Source organism: Plectrocnemia conspersa, unplaced genomic scaffold (assembly GCF_051122295.1).
Source record: "Plectrocnemia conspersa isolate PC_06_02 unplaced genomic scaffold, ASM5112229v1 ptg000001l, whole genome shotgun sequence".
In the NCBI taxonomy this organism is placed as follows: Eukaryota; Metazoa; Arthropoda; class Insecta; order Trichoptera; family Polycentropodidae; genus Plectrocnemia; species Plectrocnemia conspersa.
Window position 1 is genome coordinate 17,133,679 of NW_028277165.1, and position 20,062 is coordinate 17,153,740.

At 28.3% G+C, this 20,062-nt stretch overlaps 1 protein-coding gene across 8 annotated transcripts in view; it reads right to left on the reverse strand.

Moving 5' to 3' along the window:
- Positions 1-20,062, reverse strand: part of CASK (peripheral plasma membrane protein CASK) — a 569,337-nt gene that overhangs the window by 293,584 nt on the left and 255,691 nt on the right. Inside the window, exon 1 of one of the 8 annotated variants that reach the window (XM_088193295.1) lies at positions 11,630-11,753. The exons of the other annotated variants lie outside the window; for them this stretch is intronic. The gene's annotated coding sequence lies outside the window, so the exon portion shown is untranslated. Of the gene's footprint in view, positions 1-11,629; positions 11,754-20,062 lie in introns of those variants that run through there. 8 annotated transcript variants of the gene reach the window in all.

A 20,062-nucleotide genomic window follows, 5' to 3' on the forward strand; every position in this document is an offset into this window, starting at 1 on the left:
ACCTGGTTTAATTACATTTCGTTTACCGATTAAAGATGAAAGTAAAGTATAGTATGTAAGTTAAACATTCATAGTCATTTATACAATTTCTGCAGCAGAATCAAATTTCATAGATGTTTATATCGTGTGTGTACTTAAAGATTAGACTCATATTTATAGTATCATATTTTATTAGAGTTGCTTTAATGGCTTTTTTATATATAAATTAATTTAGCAATAAAAGTTCCATTTTGGTACATTACCGTGAATATCTGTATAAAACTGTACAACTATTCCCTTTTAAAAAAATTTGAGATGACTGAAATAAGGTATATTATTTTATAATTAAATGTTAAAGATAATAATGTATATTTTTGTTATTATTAAAAATATTTTTCATGTGTATAACATGTATGTATATATCAATTAATTTAACAAAGCATAATATAGAGTTGATTTAATAGAATGTAGTTTAATTAATTAGTTAGTTATTACAAATATTAAAGTATATAAGTAAAATAGCATTTCAATTAAAACCGTAGTATATTATGTAAAATTTATAACAAAAAACTAAATGGATGTATATTAGCACAAAAGAATATTAAGTAAATGTTTTCTTGGAATCCATTAATCGAATTGTTCGATATGCTTAATTATATTGTATATATTTAGCAAATCGAAAGAAATTTATAATTTTATATAGTGATTAGTGGTATTTTATTATCAGTGATGGTGAACCTATGACACGCGTTCAAGACATTTTGGGTGACACGCATCGTTTACAGACTATGATTAACCGTTTTTGTACCAAGCGAAATTAGGCGGTGTATGCTAAGAATGCAAAGCATTTTTTGGCATTCTTAGCATGCACCGCTAAAATTTTGTTTGAGTGAACTTTTATTTACTATTGGAACATAATAAAATCTAGTTTATACAAGGAAGTACCAAAAAGTATCGAAAAAAAATATTTCATGATTTTACAAAAAATAAATACATAAATAGGAACGGACATTCATTCATATCGTCGTTCGTAAGTGGATACCGGCGTCCTTAGCGCATTCAAACGGTTAAACGAACTTCTGAGTTACCACTTTGTATAAATGTCAGCAAAGACAAAACTATGAGACTGAACACAAACATACAGCATAAAATAAAATAAAATCTCTGAATGAAATGATGACTGATGTCATATAAAATGCTCGGCCATCATTGCTAAATGATCTGATGATCTTACAAGCAGAAAACTGTTGATAAAGTTAGAATCACTGCCAATAAGTAAAGCAGAAGGTATGTCTAAAGTTGTGTCAATGATGAAAGATGGGGCAGCCTAATATGATTTGGGATTTTTAAACTATTTAGAGAAGATTTGGTTAATTTTCATTGCATTATCCATTAGGTGTTGTGTGCCAAGACAGGATTCATTTTTTAATTAAATAGCTGTTCGAGCCCTTTACAAGCGAAATTTTGAAAAACTGTTGATGTTCAATATTATGAGATGACTGAACCGACGTATAATACTGAAGGACGTATAAAATTGATGATTTGAAAATGCAACTTGTATAATTTTAAGACAACATCTGGACTCAAAATTTTGTCGAGTTGAGATTAAAACGTAACTACAAACAATAAATTTGGAGTGCTTGGAACCGATTATCAGACACTTTTAGAACCCTGCGTAGTAGCGTTTTTTTGGCCTTGTAGTTCACGAAATACAAATCTTCAATTGAAGATTGAGCATATGCAACTCAGTAACAAAAAAGTTATTTTTTAATAAATAAATATATTGAATATATTGTATAAATATATTGAAGAACTGTAAATATCAAAAAATTGTGAATATTCTTGATGTAACAAGGCACTCTAGCTAAGATTTTTTAAGAATTTTGACACATCGATTTCAAAAGGTTAATCATTTTTATCCTACGCTGTTACACCAATCCGCAAAAAAATACAAAAAAAGGGTAGATAATTATTTTTGATCACGTCAGCGCAAGTGCACATTGTTTCGGGACAAAATAGAGTTCTTTCTAAAACTAAAATTCACTTGTATTCACGGTACAATATTTTTTTATGACTTGATCATAAAAAAATGTTTTATCTTACAAAATCTATATTCTATATATTCAAAATGTATGTAGTATGTAACATGTGCTCACTCATACAGTATAAACATACACCCTTATTCTTTTAAGCGCCATAATCGCGTTATCAAACACCAGTAAGCGACCCTGCTTTGTAAACTTGCTTATCGAGAACACACCCTTTGAGCATTACTTTCTCGGTTGATAATTTAATGATTTACAACCGTGAGGGTGTAGCGAGAATTCTTGTCGCATCCGATACTGAATTAACATACTAACAAGACGCAATGCCGTAAAGCGGAAAGCCGATGAGGAAATGGGTCAGGCCAGAGCATGCCTAAAGCAGCACAACGAGTCGTTTTTCTGTGTTATTTTATTTCCACTCTCACTATGCGCTTTATCTATGATATGAGGCTAACTTCTCTTCAACGCAAGTTTCAAGGCACTTTGTTTTTGGCCATTTTGCACCACTCGCTGCACCATTGAATTTATTACTCAGCGTGGGGATGCTTCATTTGAAAATGGTGGAGGCGTCTGACTGACACTACAGAAGCTTCTATCAAATCGCAGATGTGTGAATATCAAATACTAGCCTTTTATCGAGGAAAAACTAGGCATGTATGGCGATTTATACTGATGAAAATCTGAAAGTTTTTCGCCATGTCATAGCACGTTGTAAATGGGATTTTTATGTACAATGTATATTTCGTTGATTTTTTAAGCAATATCATATTACCATCATTAATACGATACGATATTTGCTTAAAAAAGAAATGTTGATAATTGTATTTTTGGTTGCGATTTCTAACGGAAAAGGATGTTTGAGTTTCTTACAATTTGTGAGTGCTCGAGCATAAAGCTATGCTTCCGCTATAATGTTAAAGACGCTGTGCCTTTCCAGTTAAGTAGAAAGGACGACGTTTTAATCTACGCAATAGTATAAATACCCTAATTTATATATATTTTCAGGCCAGTCTTATAGTCACAGGCCGAACTCCGCAATCGGTATTTTTTATTGTTTTAATTTTTTAACTGTAACTCAAGCATTTTTTTAAAAATACCTGTATGGCTAATAAAATAGTGATATAAGCATAAATGCATTTATCTTGAACAAAAAATAAACTATATTTTACTATTCCTTTTTTATATATTCTGATTAGTTAATGATTAGTACCATAAAGAGCATCAAGTTAATTCTAAAAAATAATCAGTAACACTTAAGCGCAGAGCTATGCGAATAAAAAGCTGCGCCCGGGGCCCAGAATCCCCCTTCCCTCCTAGCCAAAAAAAATAATAATAATAAATATTTTCTTATATATATATATATATATATATATATATATATATATATATATGGTTAATATTTCTAGGAGTCGGATTACTCCGCGTACTTTTTTGATTCCGTGTGGAATCATGGTCCCTAGATCTGAACAACCACATGCTGGGCTTTGCCCACACCGGATGTTCATATTCTCAATTTTCCCCTGAGGATGGCTGGGCGAATCTGGCCGAAACGTAGGGACCATGATTCCACACGGAATCAAAAAAGTACGCGGAGTAATCCGACTCCTAGAAATATTAACCAAATATTTCTCCGCGAAAACGCATTCAACCACATATATATATATATATATATATATATATATATATATATATATATATATATATATATATATATATATATATATATATATATATATATATATATATATATATATATATATATATATGAAAAATTAAATTATACATACAAAATTCTAATTTTCATAAGTTGCTGTGAGGATAAAATAAAATTAGCTAGAATTTAAATATTGGACCTTGTATACAAGTAGGGCACGAAAGTTTAGATTTCTGGTACTAACTAATAAAATGTAGATTTCTATAATCTATTTATTACAAAGGCCTTCTTGTTACGAATACAGTATTTTTATCACCAGAAACCGCAAAATTAACCTTCTCTAGAAAAATTTTCTATCTTATTTTTACTTTAGGACTAGTTTTAATTAAGTTATGTATTTTTTATTATTTATATTTATTTTAAAAGTTATCTGTCTTGTTTTCAGGAAGGTAAAATAGTTTATAATTCTGTTTATATCTAAAATTTGCGTTACATTGTTTACACAAATTGCTCAGTATGGCATGAGCTATTGAAGATATTAAATAGTTTTTTACTAGAATAAAAACTAAAAACATATAGAGACAGTATATATACTAATTATATGTTAAAATTTTGCTGGCAAATTAAATCAAAAAATTAATTCAAGAAACTTATTTTCATCCAATGGGCAGAACAATTTATTTCCACTAAATATGTCAGTTAAAAAGTTGGTTCCGTATATTTGAGTAGATTTCTTAGCTTTTAAATGTTAAAGAAATTGAAAATTATAGGTATAAGTGAAATAGTTTTGAGTTGGTATAATGATTATTTAAAAAATAACAATTAAAAAATAATATCTCACGGTGTACCACTGGGGTTGTTTATAATATATACTAATAATATAAAAAAATGTAAAATACATCTGTTTTCAGACGACACTTTAATTTATTGCATAGATGATAATGTTTAAATACTTAAATAATGAATTGAGTATAATAGAGAGATGGTTAAAAAATAATTTACTTGAACTAAATGAGTAAGAAAACTAAATATAATTACTATAAAGATATTTAGAACTAATTGTAGATAAATTTTTTTTATAGAAAACTGCAAATACAAAATCAAAAAAAATAGTAGAAAAATAAGTATGTAGTTTATCTAGGATAAGAAATATAGTACACTATAAATACATTAGTATTATATTATCCCACTTCAATTATTGTGCATCAATATCATATATGCTTAATGGATTAGATAAGATGATGTGAAAAATTCAAAACAGTGCAATCGTTTAATATTTGTTTTAGTATTAATATATTAGTTGAATAATACTATGTTAGTAGACTATTTAGTAAGAAATAGAGATGTACATAAATGTAATACTAGAAATAGAGATAATTTAACGGTAAAACGACTACTAAGTGTGAATTTATATAATAGTGTTTCTAAAATGATCGGTCAAAATATTTTAAACCCAATAAAGAAGTGTTAATTGTTAAATTTGTAACATCCGTAACTTATTTTTAAATTTTAACGATTTTAAATATACTAAAATTTAATATGCATAAGTAATATACATGTTTTATATGACATTAACGATTAATTGAAATACAAGCGTTTAAAATCATTTGGTTTCTTAAGTTACTTTTTCTTAAATTTAAATAGCGATTATTTGTATAATTATTTAATTGCTTAAATGAAAAGTAATAATACCTGATTCTATAAAACGAAAATGTTTAAATATATACATGTATTACAAGTATATGTGTGAAACTAAATAGCAAATCCAGACGTTTTCTTAAACACAAAGACATTATATTCTTGAATTGTGAGGATCTAATATCAGAAAAGCGTATCTACAAAATCAGTTGTGTCAAAAGGGTGTACATAGACCTAAATAGATGTGAATAACAAGAGTGCTTGAATACGTACGACGTACTACTGAAACTAGATAATTTTGTAAATACGCTCTTCTAAAGATAACTCTCAAAAAGCTTTAAAAAAATATTATACATCATTAAAAATAAACCACACATCAAAATACGTAGAAAAGGGAAACATTTTTACAAACATACATCTCAAATTATCTATGTCAAAGTTCAGATTTACTATATGTATACATATATTTGTATTATTTTTTAACTTTGTTAAAAAATCTCATTTAAGGAAAATAAAGTTTTTATTGCGAATACTGAACAAAAAAAAAATATTATATTTTTGTGTACATGGATAAAAAACGAAAGAAATTATTACTGTTGTAAAAATTTGACTTTTTAGAATCGCAATTTGTTTTAATATAACACGTAAAAACCAAATTAATCGAAAGAATTTATCTCTAATTCCGCTTAAAAGAATTCTCGTGTCTTTTCCAAGAGAAGAAATTGCAAACGCTATCGTTTCTCTGTTCGTTTAACAAATTGGGAAATTAACCGTAATGCAAGTGCATTAGACTTTCCCGCATCTTGCCGGTGGTCCATTTAGGAAGCTGGACCGACATTCTTGCATTTCGTTCTCCTGCAAACGAGAGCACTCTGAAACTTAATTAGAACCCTGAATATCCATTATGATCCATTATTAAAGTTTATGCAATAAATACAGTAAATTAACTACATTACCATAAAACAACGAAATAAATGGTGATTATATTAGATAATATGCAGCTTTTGTGTGATATATTAAACACTTTGTTTATATACTACACAGAAAAGTAAAGCAATGTGAGACTGTATTCAGTATTAATAATAATGGCAAAAATCGATTAAGACAGGAGCTCTTCAAAACATGTTAAAACCATCGTATCGAACACGAGAAGCTTTTTGTTTCTAAACTCCATTAAAACTAGACTTGTTAAGACGACATTTTGGCTACAAAATTGTACTATACATACTGTGTTCACAAAGCGATTAAGCTTCTCTACAATTTTCGCGTCAGACAGCCCTTAGAGACGAAATGAAATTTCATTGTCGATCAATAAACTTTCATTCGATGCGATTGACTATTCAGAGTTCTTATCGCATTGTATTAATTCTCCTTTAAAAGCTATTTACCAAAAAAGAACAGTTAATTTAATACTGAGAAACAAAAAGTGGATCAGGTGAAACAAAAACAATCAATCAATAGCCTGAAAGTTTGGGCGTTCTATTCGATCGGTGTTTATACGGGTATTCCCTCAAAATACAGATAAGTTTGACTAGAATCAATTGAGAAATATTGACTTTTTGTCACGGTGAAAAGTTTTCAATTAACCGGAGAATAAAACGGAAACTTCACATTGTTTCTATCGGCTGATCGTGAATTTTGGAAACGTCCAAGTTGTCAATGCGGCGCAGATATATCAATCAATGTATAGTCCTAAAGTCGGGAATGTATCGGATTTATTCGCAATACGCAAAAATCTGGCTCTGTGCGCCGAGAGGGAACTGCAAAACCAGCATCAGAGTAAACTTTGAGAAATTATATGAAGTAGTAATGTGACACGGGGTATCACTCTATCCCAAAAGGATTACGTATCTGGTATAAAGGTGTGTGTATGAATTTTTCAACGCCCTGAATAAGGCATTCGCAACAAAAATAGCAACCAGATGATAAAGTAAACGTTTGACTCAATATCAAAAAACAGGCCTGCGAGCCGATGTTGACGAATCGCCACAATTCCGGTGATTAAAAACATGAATTGTTTATCGCCATGAACGGCGGTGTGGGTTAAAAGTTAACCCTTCATAAAAAAAATTACATTAATTCGTTCCCCGGCGAATTTTCCGCCCTTTGACTCGAAGCCTATGTCTATACAACGATTTTCTCGAGTAATTTATTTTTAAAGAAGGGTCCTTAAAAGCTTTTATAACGATTTAAATAGGTATAATATTAAATTACGTGATAAATCTATGTACGGATCATAACCTTCAATTATGTTGCTTTATAATTAAATTAATACGTGGTTTATCATTTTTTTTACATATATACATATATAAATACAAACCAGTGCGTACATACATAATCTAAATAAATATCAAAATATTATTATTTAATCAAAATTTATTAAAAAAATAAACTCAAAAATTTACGATGATAGTATTTTAACCAATTAAACAAATTACGAAATTGTATATTATATGAATTTATTATAAAAATTGACAACTATGACCACTAAAAACATTTGTGAAGTAATAGTTAATTCATTAGATATCCTTAAATGTCAAAGATAGTTTTAAAAAAAATTACGATAACAAGTATAGTCCTAGATGAGTCCAGCAAAGATAGACGATGATGTTTGACTGCAAAAATGAAAAAAATTCTACTCCAACTATATATCAGCTGGTCAAGAAACAGTGCATATACAAATAACAAGGATTGGGAAGGCTTGGAGACAAAGTGCATGAGTTCCATGCGAGTTAAGCAAAGAAATCAAATCGGCGCGTATCCTTACATCCAAGAGATTCCGGGTCATGAAGCTGTTTGCCTTTTCTTGATTATTTGATGATCAAGGATGAGAAATAAGTGTTATACGACAAAAATTGTATAAGATAAAGGTGAAGTAGCAAAGCCGGGACTCCAGGAATAAACAAAGTTATTTTGTGTGTATGGTGGAGTTGCAAAGGTATTGTGTATAAAGAAACTCTTAAGCCTGGGCAAACAATAACAGCAAGCTTTTATTGTTTTCAGCTGGATTGTTATGCACACGGAAATTAAAAAAATAACTAATAAAATTAAAAAATAACCGAAAAGCGAAAAAATGCTATAGCATTATGATTAAAATTATAATCATTGTAACTGAAAGGTGTACGCATTAGTTTAAATTAATTTTTATAAAGCTACCAAAAAAATTGATTGATTTAATAATAAACCACGAACCAATATTTTTATAAAGCAATATTAAAATTTCTGCTTCACTACAAATAAACGTTAAAAAACAATATTTTTATAAAAATCAAACATTAATTCGAATTCTATATCAACTGTTTTTATTTGTGTTTTTTGTTAAAGGCTACAAAATGTACGAATATCTGATCAATGATTAATAAATACATTCGAAGAAGTTACTAATCTACAACATTCTGATTCTGAAAATTAAGCGACATTGTCAAGTAATGTAATGGGTGTGTTTATTACATAGCTAATCTTTTTTGTGTATAATTGAGCAAAGATAACGCTGCACTTCAGAAACAAGTACAAATTAGATACATTGGCTTATATTTCACCACGACAACAAAACATTAAAAAAGTGTTATTAAACCTGATTGTGATTAATGTCAGAATATCATATGATCATAATCCAAAAAGTTGAAACACCCTTCCAATAACTAATGGAACATAGATTATATATAATATATAAAATTGATTATTATCTTAAATTAATAAATTTAACTTAGCAAACATATTCACATGAAATATGAAAAATAATCTTTCAAATTTAATCGTATTACATTAAAATTACTTATAAGTATTGTTTTAAGCATTACATAAAAAAACAATAAACGTTTATTTATGATTATAATATGATTAATTACAAATTCCCTCCTTCTCCTGTAACATATTTTTTTCTGAATATTCACCCTTTAATTTATCATAAATTTATAAAGTTCTTAAAAGCCAGCGAGCGAATTCGTTTCACTCTCATTTTGGCAATTACGTCTCAATTAATTTTTCAGCCGTGTTTTTATTAACAATTAAAAAAGGTCGCATTTCTAAGATTTTTTTATAAAATTTAAAATAAACAATTTTAGGCACAGGCGATATTTTAAATTCTGAGTTTGTGCGAAAGCATTCGACTAAAGTTAAGTTTACGACTCTAGTTACGGTCACATTTAGATAAACTCTCCAAAGGAGATTTGATATTGTTTCGCTACAAAGGCATAGAAAGTCCGACTCTGATATCAAAATTGTTTATGTTTGAAAATCGTTAAATGTGTAGTGGAAATTCGGAAATATTTAACCGAAAGCTCAATGGTGATAAAGCGAAATATACATATAATGATGATATTGATCAACTAACAAAGCTTTCCGTGAAATTTATTAAAACTTTTGTAAATATAATACGCCAATATGTACCTATGTACATAAATTTACAGAATTTAATTTAAAAATTGTGCTATGTTTTCTTTAAAAAAGACATTGTAGAGGCTTAAAAAATAATTAGCAATTTACTTTTATAATAAATATATAATAAAAATAATTATGAATACGTATAAGATATTATGTACCAATTTTAAAAATATTAATGAATTTATAAAATTATGTCATTTCTGTAAAATAATATTTAAAAAAAAATGTATACATATATACTATATAATATTTTTTAAGAAAAAACACTAAGCTATTTTTTTAATTTACAAAAAATACAATATCTCTCTAAAAATTCTATAATACAAAATGTCTAATAATTAATGTATTATTTTTTTATTATAAATTGTATAATAAAATAATACTTTGATTCAAAAAAATATTATAATAAAATATTAATGATCTTAAGTGTAAATTTACTAAATAAAAACTTAATAATAAATTGATTAATTTCGATTAATTAAAAGTCAGATATAATTAATATATATTGTCTATTTCAATAGGAATAATTTTTATTTACGTATACTCTTTGTTTTGACAGCTTTGCAAAAATAATTGTGTTTAGTTCTAGAACAATATTATTAGACATTTTGCATTGTTGTTTTTGGTAACAATGGGGACACTTTTTATAATGTATTTGATTACGATTCAAGTATACTCGATATTGTGTATATATGAGATTTTACTAGCATATGTACTAAAATATAAAAGTTTAAGTCGCATTAATAAACATTATTTACCTATAATGATTAAAGGCATGAATATTCTAATTTGATATTATCTAATGCTTTGTTTATATTTTTATGCTATTGAATTATTGTGATACTCTTAGTAATCTACATTAAGCTTAATATTAGAAACTTTTCATAACAATCTAGTTAGACATTCTTTATCACGATTTTCATACGTGAGATTAAGAAAACCTTATATGTAATTATCCATGACAATTATATTTATAATTATTATTAATTACTATCTTTATAAATTGAGAAACATTAGAATTTGTATAAAATTCGAATACAGTTCTTTCAGATATTTAGATCAGTGTTTTAAGATCTATTGTTATCTGTTTTATTTAAAATATTACTTGCTTTATAAAAAGACAGAATACTGTGTAATTTACTTTAAATTATTATAATAATGTAAAAGTTGAATATTTTTTTGTATTTTTTAATTAATACACCTTTACAGGCAAACCACAAACCAAATAGTAAAGTATTTTGCAGTGCTTTTTTTTGTGAAATTTCTTGAAACGTTTTAAAATAATTACATGCTTAATAATTTAAATAGTAATTTTTAAAGCATATGAATCACAATAATGGATTTACAGTTTTATTGCAAATTACAATGTAAAGCCAATTTAGCGTTAATACTAAGAAAATGCATTTAGGACATATCTATCATATATAGTTTTAAGATGACATGAACCACTACTAACCACGTGGTTCTTTTTAGAGCGCAATACCTTAGCTCTCGAGTATAAAAATCTCGCTGAAGTTATTTTTAATCAATATCACGTTATAAAGCAAAGGATTCTGGCACATTAGATTAAATCTATGTAGAAAAAATCTGACATGTTATGTATATGCGACACTCTTTATTTCCACACGCTTGGGGAAAAAGCGTTTACGAATTCTCCTTGCGTTTTAGCCAAAATAGATATCTTTCTATGTACATGTATGGGTAAAAAACTTTCGCCGAAACTCGGATATATTGCTTTTTTAAATGCAACGTCACGTGTCACACTATTATCGATCTTTGACACGACAAAGCGTGACATGTTTTCTATTATTTTTACATAACGCGACCGCGAGCGCCAAAAAATCGAAAATACCGAACGATGTGTACGCCGCATAAAAAAAATGATCACACACACATACACTGGGTAAAACACTGGAGCGCACACACTAACCACCAGATACGGGCACGTTCACACGCGCGTTACAATATCAACGTGGACAGAGTTGTCCATGGTCAAAATTTCGGATTTTAGGTTCGGTTCCCCAGTCGCGCTGGGACTCCGACGTCTCGGACTCGACTGATGTTGCGATGTGGACCAAACGGTACGCGGGGGCGGAGGCCCGGGGGCGAAACGGGACGGCGGGGGCCGGGGCGCGGAGGAGAGCGCAGGGATTCTGCAAAGGGATGAAAGAGACGGAGGCATGCTGCGGAGCGATGCGAAGTCAGCGCAGCCGTCGAGGAAATGAGACGCCGATTAGGTGTTCGAATTTAAAACCATTTGCGGAAAAACCGAACCGAAATGGATTTTTAATGAACGGTCGAAAATCGTACTCGTGGAAAGTGTCCTAACCTCCTCTTCATCCCCCTTGCCGCAATCCTCTATTCAACTCACCCGCATTATTTGGTAGATTTGGGGGAAGGTGCGGCTGATACCTTGCTCTATAAGTCTATACGATGATGTGCTTACCTGCAACAAAAATAAAATTCGTTTTAGTATTACTTCTAAGATCACATTATTAGCCGCGATGTCTTAGCAATAGTATATTTAATAACTAACTTCGTAATTACTAAAGACATTCATAAAGTAAAGATTCAAGGCTAATAAAAGTGAAAACGAAAAATTATGGGTGACTCACAGACTTTACCAAACCTCAATTTATCAGAAAAAAATATATATTCTTGTCACTGATGAATGGAAAAAATGTTTTAAAAGACATTAAACGATCAATGAACTTTATGAACAATATTAAAAATGTCTAAGAAAATCAAGAAACTTTCTTTAAAAGCAGCGGTATGCAATTTTTTTAATCTTCTGGGCCGCATTATCCGACAAAAAATTGTCAAGGGCCGCAATATCTATTTTCTACAGTGTAACCTATATTACCGATAATCCGATTAATACTATACTTTTTACACAAAATATAATAACATATTATTCTTATTATGAACACTAAGCTTGGTTTTTTCGATATCAGTTCATCAATATTATGGAAATAGCGATGCGAAGATTATTTTAAAGATGCTGGTTTAAAATTTTTGTTTTAATTTTACTTTTTAAATGTTTAAAAAAATAAATGAACTCTCCCAAAGAGATGTAATTAACAAAGCATACTCTTAAAGCGCAGGGTATTTTTCACTGTGCGGTTGTAAACTTATGTAAGTCTGATAAAGACACAATAATTCATAAAATAACATCCGATTTCAAATCTATAATCTGTAAATATACTGCAAATATACTTTTAAACTATTTTAAGATCTACTCCCAAATACATGGGATATAATAGCGATTAAATCAGATTTATTCTGTTTTAAAATAAATTAAGTTACTGTTTATTTTTCAAATATTTATAATTTTTCTGTTTGAAGCAATAAATTTATTAACTGAAGTTAATCTTAAGTATATTTAAATGAACAATGATGAATCATCCATTATTAAATTCAAGTACAGGGTTTCCCTTTGAGTTCATGACTTAACCACTTTACCGCAGTAAGTACACAGTGTTTTTGCAGCTTGTTTCCAGATGATTTATAAAATTCAAATTAAAGGTGCTTTAATCCTTTTTTATTTTTAATAAATGTACTTTGTTATTAACGACGTTTATATTATTGTCCATTTTTAACGTCGCTTTATTTAGATTTAGTAATTTTTTGCATCGTCATTAATCAATTTCGCTAATATTTTTTTATCTTATCATTAGTAATTATATTACACATATGATGGTTAAGCGAAATCTCGCTTGTTTCTTTTTATGCTTTATACAAATATGTAAAAAAAAAATGCTTCTTAGTAAAAATTAGGGAAGACAGTTCTTCGGTAATATTAAATTAGTTGTCAATTCCTCGAAAAAGTTGATCTATATCTACAATATAACATCAGTGCATAGCTATAGAAAAAGACTAAGAAGTATCTGTATATTTTTAGGACAGATTAGTTCTGCTACAATAATAATAATTTAACTTTTAACAATATTGATACGCGGGCCGCATGCAACCAACAAGCAGCGGTTTAGACACCCCTGTTTAAAAGGACCCCTCTTCCAAAGGATCCTCGAAACCTTTATAACATGTTCTCTCAGATTTTCTAATTTCACGGACGATTATCAGCGTGTTTGAAACAAGATATTATCAAGTGATATATAAATATAGTGTGTTAAGCCATTTATATTTAGTTTGAGTACAAGTTTTTTAGAAGCGCTAAGAGCAAGGTGAATTTTTATTTAAATATTATATGAAATCCTTATAAACTGCTTTAATATGAGATAGCATATTTAAGTAATCATGAATGCTTTTATATTTTTTTTCAAAGTAGCCTAAATATATTTACATGTGTTGTTTTTTAAGCAATATATGTTACAAATAATTATTAAAATAAAATTATATAAATTTTGATTTGTGCAGATAGTACTATTATAATATAAATCATACTGCCTGACATTCATATTAATATTTTTACGAATGATTATAATACAAATTTAAATATACATTTAAATGTTTATAATTATCACATTAAATGCAAAATATTGTATATACACAATTATCATTTTTATTTTTAGTATTTTAAAAAATTGATTAGATTTATACACTAAGCTTTTATTTTATACACAATAATTACGTGTTATAGTTGCCCATAAAAATGAGTGACTATAACAAAAAAAGTACACAGTAGTAAAAAATTCGTTAATTATCTGTAATAAAAAACACGAAGGATATTTCAGTAGCGACTTCTAAAAAATAAAATTCCACTTTTATAGCTTTAAAAATTCATTACTACAGTCTATATCCTGAAACCCTGTTAAGCTTGAAAATAATACAATATTTACTATATAAGAAAATAAATATTAAACCGCATGAGAATCGAGTGGTACAAGTCGGTGACTAATACATAAATCACCTAGGTTCGAATCCCATATGAACCTAAGTGTTTTTCAATTTATATCGTGTCTGGGAGATCGGAATTGGTGATTATTATATAATTATAATTCCGATCAATCATCATAGTTAAGGTTAACCGAGATTTTATTAATCCCACGAATGAATATCAAAATCGAGCTACTTCAGCTAAGAGAAAATAAGTTTGAGAAAATTATTACGAGATAATAAAAATAATATTTAATATTTTTTTTTTAAAATAATGTTAGAAAGATGATTTTTTCGCACAACTTTCAGGAGCAAAGAAAATGATTTTCGTTAAACTTTACTTCAAATAAAAAATAAATATGACAAATTTGAAATCTGCGTGTATTTTTTATAGTGTCGAAAATATTTTATACAGTGAATCTTGCAAATATATTAGTTAAAAAATGTTATTAGCGTATGAACTAACCTAACTTATTTTGTTGATGAACGTATATAAATAGTAAAATTTATATGTTAATCCCAATTATACATATATAAAAGGAAGATTATCCAATAAAATTGTCGAAATAACTGCCTAGCTAAACCCCTGTTTCAGCCCTAATCTAAGCTCAATTGACTACTTCATGAGCTCGGTTTGCGGAAAAGGGTCTATCGCATTCAGAAAATCTCTCTGTATAATTTAAATTTAAAGTATTATTGTAACGCCTGCATACATATATAATTATACTATATAAATAAATTTAAATAATAATATGAAACAAACCCGACAGATTACAATAAAATCATACATACAAAAAACAATCAAAACCAGAATGTATATAAAATAAATAAATGTATATTTATGATATACAAAATTTGTTGTTTTTGTAGTTTTATAAAAAAATTCAAATATGTTTTATTTAACAAGAAAAACTCCACCTGTCTGATACTTTGTATTGAAATACAACCGTTACATTTCAATATTAAGTATACCAGTAAAAAATATATTTTCGTAAACATTACATTTATCTCCCATGCAATGTTTTTATTGCACAATCACTAAATATTTTTTTACTGAGTGATTTTAGACATGCGGTGTGGATTAACTGAGATTTGTCGGAAAAAATACACAATTCAAAGGTTGTATATACATATACTATGTACATCATATGGATACGAAACTAGAGCACATCCACGAAAGCACTGTGCGAACGTTACAATTTATAGCTGGAAGCGTTTTCGGATATTTAACCCACTCTTTTCTATTATAAAAATATCCGTAATATAGATAAAACTATACTATCGGTATTTTACGGTAACATACATTATATATTCATGGTGTAATAAAATAAATTTACCAAACGGATTTTTTTATTTTATTTATAAAAAAATATTTGTTGAGCCAATTTTGCTGTGAAAGGAGATATCTCATCAGTTAAATTATTATATGAAATTTATGACTCACATTTTATTGCTGCATACACATACATAAAAGACTAACGTTTTAATGTAAGATATATTTTACATCTTCATTTTGTGGAAAATCATTAAAAAGTCATAGATTACATTAAACGCATGTCATATTCTAGCGTTGTCATCGTTTGGCCGTGTAATATATTTATTTAAAAAATTAAAATCAGTCAGTAAATTAGTGACATATTTTTTATTAATTATACACTAATATTACAGTTTACTATCAATAAATAAAACTAGGCATAACTCAAGTATTAGATTTTATTTAAAATTATTCATTACGATATTCACTCGTAAGATAAAGCAAATGTAAAAAACCTAATTTGTGATAATTCTAATCTCTCAAACACGATATAAATTAAATACCACCATAGGATTCGAAGCTTGATCTTTCAGATATTAGTCACTAACTATACTACTAATATATAGTTCTGGTTTTTATATGTATATATGCGACTAAATCACGAGGGAAGTGATTTATGAAGAATGAAAACTATTACAGAAACATGTCTAATAAGAAATTCAACATCTTAAGTTTATATATTAAATATAAAATAAATCTAAACTTTTCGAACATTACCACGACCCAGTTTGTAAGAAAGGTATATAAAATATATTTTATAGTACAGTATATTGAAACCAGGTCATTCTGCTTACTAAAATAAATACTATTTTCGCATATTTTACTTCAAATATGACAAATTACTATTTTTGTAATCACAATTTTAATTAAAAATGCAAGCAAATTTAAACCTAAATAATATTTACTAATTAACTTGTAACGTACCGGTTAGTATAAATTAACTTGAAAATTATCATATATATTACCCGTGAACAATATAATTTATTCCTGATAATAAATGTATTATAATATACATATATCATAGTTGTATTTTATAAAAATTCTATCGTTTTTTTAAATATGATTTTATTATTTCTGTCACTCACGATGTAGTGATGTGTACTGATTGATTCAAAATAAGACGCTATTGAATTATTTTTTGTAGTTGAAGTTTGTAGCACATTTAATAGAGTTATAATTCGATGATTAAAATATATTAAAAAATAAGATTAAACTAGTTGCTCTATCTACCAATACTAAGGCGACATGAAAACTGACTCAGGTGTACCTCGTCGAAGATTTTTTTTAAATAACTAGTAATCAATAATTATAATATTTTATTATTTCTCAAAAACATTCTGTCTTAGCAATAATCGGGACTCAGATGAAAACATTCCTTTGAGACTGCGTTACAGGTAGTGATAAATGATTAGTTGTTGGCCAAAAATACTAACAAAATCATTGGAGAAGTTTTCTTGAAAACAATAAACAAAAGTAAAATGTTAAAGAAATGAAAGATTATGGATATAATTGAAATAATTCAAAATTGTTTAAAAATTACTAAAAAAAGATAAAACAATAACTTAAGATAAATTATACTTCTTCCAAATAGAAAACATTATCCAAATATGTACCACAAGGATCCAAATAAGGAACATTAATGTTTATAATCTATATTATTCAATAAATTAATAATATATAAAATACATCTGTGTGCAGACAACACTTTTTTTTACTGCATAGATAACTTAAATAATGAATTAAGTAGTACATTCAAAAGATGCTTAAAAAATATGTACTTGAACTAAATGAGAATAAAATTAAACGTATCTTTATTAATTACAAAGATATGTTAGATAAAAATTTAAACAGTTATAGATAGCTCTATTATAGAAAGAGTTGGTAATATAAAATATTTATAGGTAATTGTAGATTAATTTTAATGAAAAAGTATATTACATTTAAAAAATAGTTAAATATAAATACAATATAGAATTATGTTGAATTTAAATTACAAAATAGTGTTAAATATAAATAGAGAAATATTGAAGATGAATGTTTTAGTATTTTTACATGTTACAAAATAATATGTTACCATAGTATTTAAATAAGTATTTAATAATAAATAAAGTGTACATAGATTAAATAATAAAAATAGAGATAATTAAAGAATAATTTGGTATAAGAAAATGAGTACGTTCAGGGGAATATTTTACAGAGGTGTGAATTTGTATAATAATAGCCTAGGTCAGTGGTCGGCAAATTTATTAGCCAAAGAGCCAAATATGTACATTACAACGATTAAAAAAAATTGAGAGCCAAGTCTATTTATTAATTTAGCAAACCTTTATTATAATTTTCCAAATCAACACAAAGACGTTTAAATTTAGAGCTCCATATTTCCTTATTTTTTAAATCGAATGCGCGTCGATATTTGTGCCAGAGCCGCACTTAAGGGGCCAAAGAGCCGCATGCGGCTCTGGAGCCGCACTTTGCCGACCTCTGGCCTAGGTCCTAGGCATATTATTATACAAATACCTAGGATAATCCGCAAAAATAAAAATCTTGGGGTTTTTCTCAATGGATTAAAAAAACACCGTTTTTCATTAAGAAATAAATTACAATATTAAAGTTTCTTTTGTATTCTTTTTATGTTAATAATAAATTATAAATTTATGTTTTAATTATATTTGCTTAGTATATAAAACAATAAACTATATTAGCTAAACAAATTAATAATACATTTTCGCTTTGTGCAAATCAGAAAAGGACCTAATAGATATATATGCTAGCCTTAAACAAATAAACGCAATTGCTCTCAGACAAATATTATAATATATACATCTCATTTGAGTTACACAATAACAAAGTACTTGAAACATACGGTATAAACTATTATTAAGTCATACTACATATGATTTAGCTAAGACTTCAATCAGCATATATGTTTACACAAACATATTTAAAATCAAAATAGTAAGTAAACCCCTATGTCTGACATAGTAGTATAACATTGCAAATGCTTTATGAACTATGCTGTAACTCATTTGACATTTATCAAATTATTGTTTTTTTATAAAATTTGAACAAGGTATACTAGGTTTACGAATCTCTAGAGTCGCATTGACGTGTATATATGAAAAGGTACTTCTCGCTGCTGATTAGGATTTTTCAAGTTTTAAGGGTCCAGTTATTACCTAGCGCTGTTTTGTAATCTGTTAAATATACAAAATAAATACAAACTCTGTGTATGTATAAGCAGCTAGTCAAATATGGTTTTCGATTTGTGCGCCTTAAAAACCAACGAAACGCCGATTACGGACGGTCTCAATTCACCAATTGGCGTATCGAAATCACTATGGATACGCGACCCCGCCGCAGCATCCCACGGATAATGCGGGCCCCGGACGAAGCCGTCGCCATGACGACCGCCGACAACCAATACCTACTACATACCTCCACCATCACTGACACACTTTTCGTCTTATGCGCGAAACGGCTACCATCGACACGTTATCACACGCGTTCCGATGTTCCTTGGCGAACGAGCCGATTAACACGGTCGGGTTAATCGTAGCGCGTTGCGGACAAAGGGTCGGCGAAGGTATGCCACGAACATGTGCCATGAAACGTGAGAAATTTTTGCCCCATTTACCATAATGACGCTCCAAACAACTTCGCAAAAACACGGTTGAGATTTAATTTAGTGAATTACAAATATTAATATGGACAAAGGGCAGTAAAGTTTAAATTTAAATATGGACAGAATAAATTTAGAAAAAGTTTATAGTATTCAGAACGAAGTACTTTTGTGAAGTAAATATACAATTGTGTTACTCAGTAAACAACATTGTGTTATGCTTACAGCTCAGAAACGTTATGTTTACATTTTGTGTCAATTTCTAGTGCTAGATCATCTAGCGATCTGTTTCCTTAAAGTGCATTGAAATACAAAATTACTATAAAAAAAAACAAAAAAAAATTGTTAACCAACCCAAAGAAATTTAATATCAGGAAAAATGCGGGCATGGCCCTTCTAGATATAGAAAAAGCCTTCGACCCTATCTGCCACAATGGATTGATATATAAGCTAATCAAAGCTAAAGAATATCATCGCGACAGAAAATTTACGATTTCAATTAAAGGAGAAAAGTATCAATGGAAGTGCTGCAGGGCAACATTCTCGGCCCTCATCTTCTTTTCCACAAATAAATGACAGTAAAAAAGAAGCTT